The sequence below is a fragment of the Urocitellus parryii genome, chromosome Y (genome assembly GCF_045843805.1).
Source record: "Urocitellus parryii isolate mUroPar1 chromosome Y, mUroPar1.hap1, whole genome shotgun sequence".
Classification (NCBI taxonomy): Eukaryota; Metazoa; Chordata; class Mammalia; order Rodentia; family Sciuridae; genus Urocitellus; species Urocitellus parryii.
Window position 1 is genome coordinate 34,772,136 of NC_135548.1, and position 14,838 is coordinate 34,786,973.

At 46.3% G+C, this 14,838-nt stretch overlaps 1 pseudogene; it reads right to left on the reverse strand.

Moving 5' to 3' along the window:
- Positions 1–452: 452 nt before the first annotated feature.
- LOC144251024 (BUB3-interacting and GLEBS motif-containing protein ZNF207-like) lies at positions 453–14,426 on the reverse strand (annotated as a pseudogene).
- Positions 14,427–14,838: the final 412 nt, after the last annotated feature.

Sequence of the window (14,838 nt, forward strand, 5' to 3'; positions counted from 1 at the left end):
TGGGTCAGATTTCTTAAACCCTGCAACATGAGGAACTCTAAATACATTAAGTATTGTTACACATTCAGACTTCCAATGTACAGGTACTTGGAAACAGCCCTCACCAAACTAGGTTGGGGACATGAAGTCCAACAGCATCTGAAATGCTGTGAATGCATAACTTTACAAATAGCAATGTAAGCTTACAGAACTTGCCTTTATTAAGGTGGTATGTTCATGTAATTCCAGCGCCTTCACAATTTAACAATCCAAATTTACTATACTTCACTTCTAAAAACCTAGACGAAACATGAAAAAGAAGCCATACAGTATAAATTGCAACCTCAGGAAAAGTTCCTGCTTTATTATTCCAAATAATTTTTCCTATGTGAAATAAATTTACAATACTTCCTGGTATGTGAGAAGGTAATGTTTGTTAAAGTCACAATGAAGCCTTATTGACGGAAGCTCGGCTATATAAACAGCACACCTTGCAACATTACAGGAGGTCTCATTCCCATTGGAGGTTGAGGAGGCCCACCTTGGTTAGTGGATACCATTGGTGGTCCCTGCCCATATGGTGGCATAGCACCAGGAAGGTAACCTGGCATGCCTTGATGATGACCACCATACTGACCATGAGGTGGCATTGGGGGTCTCATTACTTGCTGCTGTGGGATGCCTGGCTGTGGTGGCATCATACCTCCAATTGGTCCAACTGGTGGATTACTGATTGGGGCCTGTCCTAATCGAGGAAGATTATGCTGATAATTATGTAACTGTGCCCTTCTCTCTTCCAGTGATAAATCCTCATCTGGATGGATCAACTTACTGGTTGCACTGGTGGTTGTAGGTGTAGCAAGCTTACTTGTTATTGAAGCTGCTGGTTTTGCTGCAGTACTATTTGTTGTCCTAGTGGTTGAAGCTGTAGACTGTGTATAACCAGGGAATGTAGACTTTGGGGGTTCTGTAGTTTTTGCAGGGGTGCTATTTAAGGGCTTGATATCTGTACCAACAGGTCCTTGCACAGCTGCCTGAGCTTGTGCTGTGCTAGGAAACAGAGTTTAGAAGATGCAGAAAGACTTTATGAATTGGATGAAGCTATACTTGAGCTTGTTACAGGTGTCCCCATCTGTCCAGCACTGGGGAAAAGAGGTTTAGTTACTGGAGGCTGTGAAGCAGGTACTGTTGCTGTTGGTGCAGGTGGCCTATTAAGAATACCTGGTGCTGACACAGCCTGTGCTTGAGTCATTGGAGGAATTCCGGGACAGGGAACGGGGGGGGGGCATACCTGGTGGCATACCAGGCATAAGAGGTGGTATTCCTGGTTCAGGTGGCATCATTCCACCCATTGGCATCATTATGTTTTCACCACAAAATGACTGGGTGTATTTTCTCTGATGATGCAATCCAGGTGGCATGCCTGGCATAACTGGTGGCATACCTGGCATCAGAGGAGGAACACCTGGCATCAGTGGAGGCTTGCCTGGAGGCATTCCTGGTGATTCTGGAACTGGTGGCAGTCCTGGCTGAGCCATTGGAGGGATATAACCTTGCTGAGGTTGAACAGACTGTGGTTGAAATGAAGTCGAGGCTGCAGAGTCATCATCATCATACTCATCAGAATCATCCTGTTGCCTCTTTTTTTTTACTCTCTTGTGTTTTCTGTTCAAGAAGTTGTCATCTTTCATCCATATCTTTTTCTAGAATACCTTCAATACCGTATATTTCCAACTCTATGTATGTTCTCCCAGGTATTGCATCCCTTACAGCATCTATTGTCTCTTTATGAACCTGCATGCAATGAATAGCTAAGCCAGGTCCTGTATACAATTTCTTATGACATATATGGCATTTAAAATGCTTTGCCTTTTTGTGCTGTATAAGGATCTTCTCATCATCAAATCTCTATTACAATACCAGCACCACGGCTTCAGCTAATTCTTCTTCTTGCGACCCATAGCTGTGTCCTTTTGGAAAATTAAAGGGAGGAGAAAAAAGCAGGAAAAGGAGGAAATAAATTGCTCACTTTTCTGACCCAATGGCCACCACCTCGTCCCACAAGAAACCCAGGGGGTAGATTTAGTTTCTGCAAGTCAGAGCAGATCAAAAAGAAATAGGGAGTGTAACCACATTTGAGCCATTTTGTAGAGATCTTTGCTGATACATTGTAAACAAGAACAATTATGGTGAGGGTCTGTGGAGAAGCTTAATGAAGATGCATTTGTGTATGAGGAGGTGCCACTATAGTATTTCTGTTTTAATGCTTGAAATATATTATTGCGTGTCCTTCTGGCCCTTTGAGTTATCCAGATGTGTTACCTTTTACCAATGACTTGGTACTTCTCTCTTGAATCTGTAAAAATCTTTCTTTGGTCTGAATTTTGGCATTTTAAACAAAGAGCAGCTTCATTTGTGACTGTCATAAACTGGAAGCAATCAAGATTCCCCTAGACAGGTAAACAGAGAAACAAAGTGCTCTCGTCACAGAGTGGACATGACTTGGGATTTAAAAGGGACAAACCAAGGTACCAATAGCGTGGCTGAGTGAGCCACGCTGGGAGTTTGTGTCATTCCATTCACATGACATTCTGGAAGGGCACATTGGCTGAGGCTGGTGTGGGGTCGAGCAGGAGATGTTCTAGGTTATTCTGTGATCCTGTGGTGGTGGATATATGCACCACTCCTTGTGAAAACCCAGAGACCCACCAAGAGTGGAACTGGATGTAACCAAGTAAAATCCAAAGTGAAGATAGGGACCTGTGACGGAATGCAGATTGCAAACAAGAATGTACCTGCATTACGAGCACTGAGGATTGAGCCCAGCACTGAGGATTGAGCCCAGGACCTCCTGGAGGCTAGGCAAGTGCTCTGCCACACCTACAGCCCAACCCTACTGCAAATGCATGCCACAACCCCGCTGAGCAGGGTGAGGGGAAGTGACCACCTGGAAACTCTGGAGGTCAGAAGAGACTGGAAGACAAAGACAGAGGAACTGTGCAGAGCAGGGTGTGCTGGTGGTGACCAGCCCTGGGAGGCAGTGGTGATGGTAGGAGCAGGGTCTCTCACTGGTGGAGATGAGTGACAGATAGGCAAGGGGGAGATAAGGAGAGAAACACAGCAGGGTCTCTCACTGGTGGAGATGAGTGACAGATAGACAAGGGGGAGATAAGGAGAGAAACACTCAGTGACAGAGAACTCCCAAACCCGGGATTGAGGGGGCAGGCCAAAGGGATACAGGAGCCAACTGAAAGTTCCCAGTGGCCAAAGCTGGAACAGAGCGCTGGATTGTAACCAAAGCGCAGTGTAGGTATTCATAAGCACAGACTGAAAAATAAATGACTGCACTCACCCCGCCCAAAACATAAAATCAAATAAATAAATGGTTGCATGAATAAATAAACGGGGACACCCCCAGGCAGAATGACAATGTCCATGTTCTGGACTTTTATAGGTACTCCCTCCAGAAGGCAGGGCTCAACTCCCACTCCTTCAGTGTGGGTGGCCCAGTGACTTCCTTCCAAATAGGACACAAGGTGGAGCAGGGAAAGCCTGACCCCTCACAAGGTGGTCAATACGGGCAGATGTGAGTCATGCCCAGGACCTGTACCCCGGCAGGATATGGGAAGAGAATGACACTCGCCATGGTCTTCCTGCCTGAAACCACAACCCGAGGCTAACCAGGAGTGGAGAAGGCAGCCCCCTACACTGAAGGCCAAGGGACCCCCTGACCAGAATTCCCCCAAACTGCCCAGTCATCAAAACAGGGGGCCCGTCAGTCTAGCAGGGCCTTGGGAGACAGATGACTAAGCAACATGGTGTCCTGGATGGATGGGTTCCTGGGACACAGCAAGGGCAGGGGCAGTGAGGAATCTGACAGAGGATGGGCTTTCGTTAACACTGTACCAACAGCGGCCCCAGAGAATCGTGAGCAAGAAGGTCACTGGCACAGGGTCCAGGGGACTGCCTGCCCCTGCAACCCTTCGGTAAATATAAGCTATTCTAAAATAAAAGTTCATTTCAAAACACTAGCATGATTTACTTGTTAATCACAAAATTAAATCTGCCTTAAATTTAGGTCTCCAAACTACCCATGACAATTCCACACAAAATTCCAATTTTAAAATACCTTCTAGTGCCGAGGTAGAGGGACATACTCCCTTGTTATTTTAATGCCCTCCTCAGTAGACACGTAGTGGCTCCCATCCAAGAATTCAGTCTCTTTCACATCTGCTCTCCTTCCTGCTGTCCGCCTCATCTCAGCCTCCTCTCTCGGCCCTACCCACCTTTCAGTCTCATCCATTCTTTAAGAATACACAGTGGCCAGAGTTATAGCTCAGCAGTAGAGCGCTTGCCTAGCACATGGGAGGCCCTGGGTTCGATCCTCAGCACCACATAAAAACAAATAAAGGTATTGTGTCCATCTACAACTAAAAAATTATATATATATATATATATATATATATATATATATATATATGTATATATATATATGAATATACATACTGAGCTCCTAATTTGGATATACCAAATTTGCATCCACTGGGAACCTCAGAATATGGCTGTATTTGGAAACTAGGCCTTTGCAGGTGTTATCAAGGTAGGGAGCCAGATGAAACCATTGGATTGAGTGGTCCCTAAACACAGTGAGAGTTCCCTCGCAAGAAGGCCATGTGTGGACGCCCAGGGGAAGGCTGTGTGAAGAGGCAGGGACCAGCATGATGTGTCTCCAGCTGAGGAGCGCTGAAGACTTCAGGAGCCACCAGAAGCTAGTGGAGCCGTGCAGCAGTGCTCCCTTGGAGTACAGAAGGAACTACCTGCTGACACCTTGATTTAGGCCCAGAGAATAAGTGGGCTTTGGTGGCACAGTTCTTTTTGTCCCCACTGTTGCTCTCTCTGAGTCTCCCCTCTCAGCCTTCCAGCACCAGCACATCTCCCGCCATCTGCTTCTGTCCAATCCAGTCTCCTTACAGCTCTGGTCAGAACACCCCAGCAACACTCCTGTCTGCCAGGCAACCAGCGTGAGCTTCATAAAAGAAGGTTCGATGCATAAAAAATTGCTAGTGAGTTTTAAATTAAAGAGGCAGACTCTCGTTTACTTTTATTCCCAGCTCCGGGACGGCTTCTCCTAGCTCCCGCCTCCAGCCACCTAATGCGGTGGAGAGGTTTACAGAAGAGACTAGCGAGAGAGGGAGTGCATGCCAGGGAGTGAGCTTTTATTGGGGAACAAAAAATTCCAGGGAAAATCCCATCCAATGAAGGTTAAGGGGGGCAGCATCCCAAGGTCAGGGCCAGCTATTGGGTCTTCGGGGCAGTGGCCAGGCACGCCTCTGCACGGACAAGCCCTCGTACCTGGGACAGGGTGGGAAAGGCTCTGACACGGCTGTGTCTAAGCGCCTCTCTCTCAGCCAGGGAGGTAACTCAAATCACATGCGAGGATGGCCTCCCACACTCCTGGGCCCTGGGGAGCCTGCTGCTACACCTGCTACAGGTGGTCAGTCCAGGCAAAATGCAACCGCTGGAACGACAGCAGTCCCCAAGCGCCTGGAGCTGGGCAGGGTCAGCAGTGTGGAGCACACCGCGTCTCCTGACCAGCACTGAGGCCTGGCCTGACTCCCACTTTACAACCAGGTCTCAGGAGAAGGAAGGCTGGCCTGCCCTCCCCCCCGCCCCCCGAGGGCTGGGCTTGCAGGCGTGCTCCTCCACACCTGGCTGCTCGTTCCTTCTTGAATTATAGTTCAAATTCAGCCTCATAATAACCTAGCATTGCCCTTCTCCCTAAAGCAGAAATAGGATTTTAAAAGCCTGTGTAATGAAAACTAAGTGCACGCTGCACGGCGTATAAGAAATTTTACCTTAAAATCTACCAGAGTAGCATCAGAAGTAGACAGAACTACTGGAGCTGGGCTGAGAAATCAGGGAAGGATAGAGGGAGAAGGGAGGGAGGGCCAGGGAGCACCCTTGGGATGAGGCTGGGAAGCTCCCACACTGGCAAGATCACTTCCAGCCACACTCCCCACGTGTGACACCACTGGCCTCTCCCACACCAGCATCACCCCAGCTCCAACAGTGCACTGAACCCCGATTCTGCACGTGATGTCTCTCCAGGCTCCTTTTCTGTCACCAAATCACAAAAGCCTCAGGCTCTGAAGCCCTTCGCATTCTCCCTTAGGGGAAGGAAGGGCAGCTGCCCTCCAGACAGCACGGACTTAGGAGCCCACTGCTGAGGGCCTGGTCACAGCCTGTGGTGCTGAGGGAGGTGGGACCTTTGGAAGGTGGGGTCCAGCAGCAGAAGGAAGCAGGTCACTGGGGGCATCCCCTTACAAGGACATTGTGACCTGACCTCTTTTTGCTCTCTCTTTGCCTGCCGACCACCTTGGGCCACCTTGAGGTGAGCAGCTCCCTGCAGCACGTGCTCACTCTGTGATGCTCTGCCTCACCACAGCCCAAGGCAATGGGCCAAGTGACCGTGGACTGAAACCTCTGAAACCAGGAGCAAAGTAAAACTTTCCTCCTGTAAGCAGGTCACCAGTAGCATTTGGCACAGCAGTGCAAAGCTGGTTGATGGAGCTTCCACTGAACAGGTTCCGCCTGGACCACAAGGACAGCAGGGAAGTGGAGCAGCCGTGGCCAATCACTTTCAGAGAAGTGCTCCCTTTGATGCCAGGCAAAGGGAGGCAGGTGGCAGAGCAGGGAGGGGACTCAGGTGTAAGGTCAGCAACCAGGGCGCTGGTGCCTGCTATGTCCCCCACTGGCAGTGTGACCACAGGTGAGGCCCCCTGGGCCCTGCTTTCCTTGCCTACAGGGGAAAGGCTTCCATCTAAATGTTGCTTAGGGAATTTCCTGCTCTGCAGTCCATGCCCCTTCACAGGTGAGAAGAGCCTCTGTCAAGTGACATCTGAGGCTTGCATTTGAGCATGCTGCATCCCTTCCCGCTGGCAGACTGTCAGGTCTGAGAGGCCTGAGGGATAGCAGCCAGAGCAAGAGGCAGAGCATGTGTGGCCGGTAGTTTCCTGATGCGCCCCACGCTGACCGACAGTGTCACCAACCACCCGGGGTCAAATTCCCTGCAGTCGCACTCGAGTTAGGAGACTGAAAGATCTCTGGCTCTAACTAAAGCATGTCCAGGATGGCAGCAACGGAAACACTCCCCGAGCCGGGAGTCACATTTCTCCTCTCATCTTTCTTAATGGGAGTTTTGGGATATCTAGATTTCAAGAGGTACTAATCATGATGATATATTTTCAAAATCGCAGTTGCTGTAAATACAGAATTTCCAGTATAAGCTAGTCAAACCTACTAAAGCATATTATTATGGGATTAAGTATCAATCTAAAGATCAACCAATCCCTTTACCTTACATGATATTCATAACTCTGTGTATAATATCTGGTACCTACAACTTCCCATTAGATTGAGAAATAAATGTAATTATACAAAATATTATTTTGTCTATGATTATATGTGGAAATCTGAAGTTTAATTTAGTACATTTGACCATTAAGCATCAGGAATCCCTAATTTTCACTAGGCCAGGTGGGCCACATCTGTAATCCCCAGTACTTGGGAGGCTGAGGCAGAGGATATAAATAAAATAAAAAGAGCTGGGAAGGAAGTTCAATGGTAGAGCACTTGCCTAGCATGCATAAGGCCCTTGGTTCCATCTCTAGTACTGCCAAAAAAGAAAAGAAAAGAAAGGAAGAATTCCTAAATATCTATTTCAAAATCTAAAAGATGTCCATGTTTGGAATAGGAGAAGGCAACCTGGTTTTGCTAAATTGCACAACAAAATAGATGATTGCTGAGTGCTAGGGAAGATTCCTGTCGTCACCTCCACCAGGACCTAGCAAAATCACAGAAGCATTTGTCCTCCCGCCCAGCAACCCCACTTCTAGGAATCTATCCTAAAGCCGTCCTGGCCAAAATATAAAACACCCTCTGCACAAGGCCAAGCACGGCAGAGCTATTTGTAAGTAAGACCGCATGACACTGGCTGAGTAAGCCATGTCCCAACCCCATGTGGAGCTCTAGGCAGCTCTAGAAACTCCCAGCACTGCCCTGCAGGCCTCTGGACACGCCCTTGTGAACAGGGCAAAGCACAGAGGAGGGTACCTGGTGCTCACTGCCCCACAAACCTGAAGATGTAAAGCAGGCTTGAACCCCTAACTCTTATTTATTTATTGGTACCAGGGATTGAACCCAGAGGCACTTTACCACTCAGTCACAGCCCAGCCCTAATTATTTTTTATTTTGAGTCAGGGTCTCCATAAGTTGCTTAGAGCCTCAGCCTGGTGATTGTCCTGCCTCAGCTTCCTGAGCTGCTGGAATTACAGTTATGTGCCACCATGCCTGGCTTCTTACATCATTAAAAATATATATATTTTTAAATGAGCTTTGCATGGTGATCCCAACAGCTCAGGAGGCTGAGGAAGGAGAATTGCAAGTTCAAAGCCAGACTCAGCAACTTAGTGAAGCCCTAAGCAATTCTGTGAGACCCCGTAAAATACTAAAGTAAAATACTAAAAAGATCTGGGGATGTGGCTCAGTGATTGAAGGCCCCTAGGTTCAATTCCTGGTACCTCCTTCCCCCAAAATTTAAATGATCTAAATGCATAAGTTGAGTTTTAATATATTGATCAACAGGTGGATGAGGCTCTCCATTGTACCATTTTTTAATCTGAATTCTGAGGGGTGAGTATAGTTGTGCAAGAATGCTGTAACATTAAAAATTCAATATAATAAAATATGTGGAAAATAGACACTAATGAATTGAATTCATGTCATTTGTTAACAACCTAAATGTCCATCAACTGATGCAAGGATAAACAAAATGTTGCATTTAGTAGAAATATTATTCAGCAATAAAAAGGAACGATGGGGGCTGGGGATATAGCTCAGTGGTAGAGTGCTAGCCTAGTAAGCACTGAAAAAAATAAAAGTGAATAAATACGTAATAGATATGTTACAACATGGATGCACCTTGGAAGGGTTATGTTAAGTGAGGGAAGACAGTGGTGACAGCCCTCGCACTGTAGGATCCTGTTTACAGAAGACCCCTGGAGAATGGGAGGACCCACAGGGACAAGGGTGTGGCTGCAAGCTACGAGAGGAGCCACTGGAAATGACTGTGGAGGAGGGCGGGTTCCTACCTGGGTGATATCAAGATTTCTGTGAATATTAAAAACCAATACGATAAGTGAAATGCATCTCATATTAAACAAAATTTAAAAATCTGCTGTTAAAGGAATGGATCAGGTAATTAGGGAACATGAAGGCTGACTTGATATTAGAGGATGTAAAGGAACTGTCAGTGTTTAACGGTTACTAGGATCAGTAATTTACAGACTTAGGGAAGAGTCCTTGTAGCCTGAAGAGACATACTGACGTGCTGTGAATCAAGTGACACTGGTCTTGGGTTTGCTTTTAGGTGACCCACCACGGAGAGCAGTGGAGGGAGTCCCTGAGGAGGCGGGCAGAGGTGCTGTCCCGCTTCTGTGTACATTTGAACATTTTCGTGTTACAAAGTTTAAGAACAATCTTGACCTCTGAAGAGTTAGGAACATACTCAATATTTTCTATAAACAGTGCAAAAAACCTACTAAGCCTGGCAGGGCAACTATTGAGAAAGTGAAAGAAACAGGGTCTTCTAGCTAAAGGAGAGAAATTCTCCCCCTGTAATTCACCATTTTGTGAGGAGAAAGATATGGAGAACATGCATAGACGAGAGAGATATAAAAGGCCATTTGCTCCCTGAAATTGGTTAACCAGGATAAAGAACTAAGTTAATTATTCATTGATTCCATGAGGGTGAATATCCCCAAGTATTGAATTTGTTAGTTGTACCTACCTAATAAAGCCTGGGGAGAGAACATAGCATAATATTTCTACACAAGGGCGTGCTGAATGTGGTCTATTATATTGGAAATACTTTGCAAATAAAATTAAATCTTGGTGGATAGAAGTCTTATTTCCAGCCATGCAGCTATTCATTTCTTAACTATTTGGTTTGATTTGATTCATGCTAATTTTGAGTTCTATTGCTAAGACACCTACATAAGGAAGCAGCCCCCTGGCAAAAAGAATTCCTGGAGGTGCTGCCTAGGGTTGTCCCCAGCCAGCTGAGCAACTGGGACAAATTATCCAGGCCTCCTGGAGGCCGCTTTTTCTTCTATAAAAAGAGCACAATAACACCTGCCACGTGGAAGTGTGGAGAGGTGAAATGCGCCAACACGTCCAAAATTGCTATTGCAAAGTCCAATCAACAGCAGTAGTTATGAGAATTGTTCTGAAGCTCAGTGTTAAGTTAGGCTAGCACAGGGGCTGGCAGAAGATCTTGGTCTTCGTGGCCAGGGTGGCCGAGGTTAAGGTCTGGGGCTGGAGGGTTTCACGGTCTTGGAACGGCAGGACTCACTTGCTGGCTGACTGTGCCAACTGAAGCCTTTTGGTTCTTTAGTAATTATCTGATCTATTAATTAATAAAGCTATTAATTAATGTAATTCTCCAATCTCTTAATGAGTGGATCCACTAGCTGATATAGCCAATAAAATAGTTTCCAAAGGCACATTAAAGTATTTTAAAAGATAAGCTGCCTAACTATAGTCTGAACGAATGAGCATAATTTAAAATAATATAAACTACTTGCTGGTTCCTGAGTAACAAGAGATAATCCCAGATACATGGAAGAATAGCAAATTTTAATCTACATTTTACATTTAAAATTCCAGCACTAACATGGAAATCAGCCATGCCTGCACACAATGGATCTTTTATTAAGTGAACCCCACACCCTGATCCTTGAGAACACGTGGGAGCCAACCCACCTCCTGACATTGCCAAGAGCCCTGCTGTCCACCTCAGAGTCTGCAGTAAAAAAGAAGTGATTTTTAAAACATTTTTTTCCTGCTTATTAAGGACTAGGTACCACAGAACACTTAGAAACAAACTAAAATTATATAAAAAGTAAAAAAAAAATTTAATCCCACACTCAGAAAAAAAAAATATTACCAACTTTTGGTCGACTTCATTCCAGTCTTCTCTGCATGACTTTCATCTCTACTTGAAGTGATAGTGTATTCAATTCTATATCCTGCTTTTGACTTAAAATACCATACAAGTGCTTTCCTTTTATTACCAATTCTCAGCATTTTCTAAGACTGAACAGGACGTAGCCATATGGAAGTAACCGATTTGGGGCCTGCCCTGTTGCCAGCCGGCTGGCCCTATTGCTTCCCATTCGGGGTCTCCACTGTGCACAGCTCTGCAGGGATCCCTGCATCCCTCAAGCATCTGCTCTCTCCACATCGCAATAGCAGCATCTACAGGGTCACTGTGCTCGGCCAGCAGCGAGACCCCCACTCCAGTCACGTCTCTGAAAAATAATAATACGAGCAGGAACGTTAAGAAGATAGGCCTCGGGCTGGTGTTGTGGCTCAGCAGTAGAGCACTTGCCGGGCATGTGCAAGGCACAGGGTTCGATCCTCAGCACCACATAAAAATAAGTAAATAAAATAAAGGTATTGTGTCCAACTACTACTCATATGTATGTGTATGTGTATGTATGTATGTATGTGTGTGTGTGTGTGTGTGTGTGTGTGTGTGTGTATATATATATAAAATTTTAAAAAAAGAAGAAGATAGGCCTCCATAAACTTCAAACTACTGGGTTATCTCTTCTCCACTATATGGTAATCCAAGGTCAGCAAAATGGGGACACGCCGAGTGGAACAAACTGTTCCTATGGTCCATGAGCCCCCAGGCAGCACTGAGGCTAGTGAGTATTAACTGCAGGCTAACAGTCAAGGACACCACCGCAAAGACGGACACATCAGGCACTGGCTTCCAGCTGAACCACCTGAGCACTCTGAATGTTCCCTGGCTTCTAAGGCAGCCTCTTCCTTTGTGGTGCAACCACCCACGCTGTCACCTAGGCAAAGAACAAGGATACACACCTGCAGCTCCAAACATTGAGCCTAGAGTTTCTGTCAGTTAATCTTGGGGTTGGGGGAGTCCCTTAATACTTAAAGCTCAGAATGCCTGTGTCCAGCCTATCTCAAAGCTGTAATAGGAACAAGAGCCAAAATATTGCAAAATGATAACAATAACAGAGGTCAAGCATCCCTCATCCAAAAATCCAAAATGCCCCCGAAATCTGAAACTTTTTGAACACTGACATGACACCACAAGTAGAAAATTCCACACATGACAGGTTGCAGTAAAAATGCAGACATGCAGAATCACTGTAAAAAACTGCTGCTACCACGTGGATCTGGAGTGGCTCCCCAAGGCCCTGTTTTCATGGACTGTTCTCAGCTTGGGGCTACTGGAAGATGTGGGCCTAGTGGGAGGTGTTCTGGTAAGTGGGGGCACATTTTTTATCCACTCTGAGGCCATGGTGCATGCAGTGTCACCATGATGTGCTGCCTTCCCACAGGCCCAGAGCCATAACACTAGTCAATCATGGACCAAAACTATAAGCCAAAATAAAACTTCCCTTTTTATGAGTTGACTGTCTCAGGCATCTGTACAGCTAATGGAGAACTGATTAACAAGATGACCTTCTGGTACATAAGGTGTTTAAGAAACATACATAAAAAAAAGAAACATACATGAATTTTGTTAGGATTCATCCCCAAGATATTTCATGAAGTATATGTAACTATTTCAAAATCTGAAAAAGTCAGAAATACTTCTGATCAGAGTGTTTCAGGTAAGAAGTGCTTGACCTGTAATAACACAGCCTCCCAAAACCCTAACATATCTCACAGAGGAAATCCTACACCAAACTGTGGCTAAAGAGTGTAGGGTCAGGCCACGGTGCAAGGCCATGGCCAAGGGACAGCTCTCTACAGAGGGGCACCCACAGCTTCTGATGCATATGCTCCCCTCCCCTGTCCTCCCCTGCCCTCCCCTCCTTAGCTGCACAGTGCGCAGAAACCACGCCTGCTCCCGGGAGACCTCCCGCTCGTCCACTTTCTGTGGACTCCATCTCTCAGTGACCTGCTGGCTTTCATGATTAGATTCATTTTCACTTATGAAGAGCAAGGTATAAAAAAAAAGTCAGGTAACTATGAAAACAAATCATTTCTCTTAGAAGAAGTTTTACAAAAACCAAGCTTCCTCATAATCAAGAAAATAAAACTCCTGGGCAAGCCCTTTATATTGTTGTTTTAGAAGTTTGAATCTTCATAAGGCAACTCCTTCAAATGAACCCTCTGGGATACAGTCGTCATCACATTTATTTTTGGAAAGCCGAGTAGGTCAAGAATGCCTAAAATAACCTGGTTTCTATTTAAAATACCCTGATCACTTTGCAACTCAGAAGGAAAAAAAGATTACTTAAAACAATTATTCAAAATATACACATCCGCTAAGCATGTGTATCTGACACACAGTGGGGCAGGACTCCACTGAAGGACAAAGAGAGAGATTTCCTTTCCCAGATGTGTGAAAATGCAGCCAAGTACTTGAGAAAAAAATTAAGAGATATACTGGACAGTCATCTCCACATCATGAAAAACACATTAACTGTGAAGTGATCTGCTGAATCCAAACAAAAAAGAGGCATTTTTCAAGGGATCTCAACATGTTCTTACCAAAGGAACCTTTCAGCCATGATGGCAGCCACTGTGAACACGTTGTGGCAGAAGAGCAATGGCACCCATCCAGTGCAGGCCTTGGGGCCCACCCAGTCAGGGAGACGTTTCTGAGGTATTTATTCCCCAATTTTTAAGCAGTACTTACCACAAATACTTTTTAATGCCTCATTCCCAGGAGCCACAGGACATGAAACAGTGACTTAAATTTGCCAGAAATCCACTGGCTCAGACCTCTGCACAGGTGCCCCTGCCCCACCCCATGGCAGAGAAGACTGGAGACAGAAGGGGAGGCCGGGAGGAGTGCCCTAGCCAGGCAGGGAAGTCAGGGACACCATCAGGACTCAGAACTCCTCAAGGAGGGACCCCACCTCTGTGCCCTGGCTGGGGGCCTCCCTGGTGGCGTACATCAGTGAAGCGTGTGCTGTGTGAGCTGAGGGCACAGATAGAGATGGGAGCTGGCAGCAACCAATCCCTGCGGGGCCCTCCGAGGTGCTGGAAGGAGCGGTTCCTCTTCAGGCTCTAGCCCCACAGCCTTGATGAACACAGCTCTCAGCAGGGCATGTGGACAGTCCCTTCTCCGACCCAAAGAGCACTGAATGACCACACAAATGCACACCCCCTAGGCAGTGTGATTCACCAACATTGTGCCAAAAATACTGCCACACTTCACGTGGTTGTTTTGACAGAGCGAATTGTTGTACTGTGATTCTGAGTTTTGCTGCTGTCAGCAATCTCAATGAGACTTGTGCCGCCCTCGTTCCTGAATAATACTCACCTTTGGTAGGTCCTTTCCTGTTGAGCACAGCCTGCTGCTCCTCAGTGATGTTCAGCCGCCAAACCACGTTGGCCAGCGCTGACTTGAGCAGCTGGATGTCGTCTTCCTGCATCTGGACCCGCTGCTCCAAGGAGGCGATGTGGTCTGACACCTCCATGCTACTCGCGGCAGACGCGCTGTCATCTAAGCCAAAGGGAAGATGGGGATAGTTTTAGACACTCCCAGAGCAATCACATCTCCAACCACAGGCTGGCACAAGGCTCCAACTAGACTGTAAATTGTGCATTGTTAATTGAAATTTATAAACTGAAAATGAAAATTGTAATTTATAAACTCAAAACTTGAGAGACACAGACAGAATGAAAAGAGCACAAGAGAAGGCAGATCTGTCCCAGCATTGCCACGTGCTCCAGCCCTCCCTCTTCCTGTGCTCCAGCTCTCTCTTCTCCAGTGCTCTAGCTCTCCCTCCTCCTCTGCTCCAGCCCTCC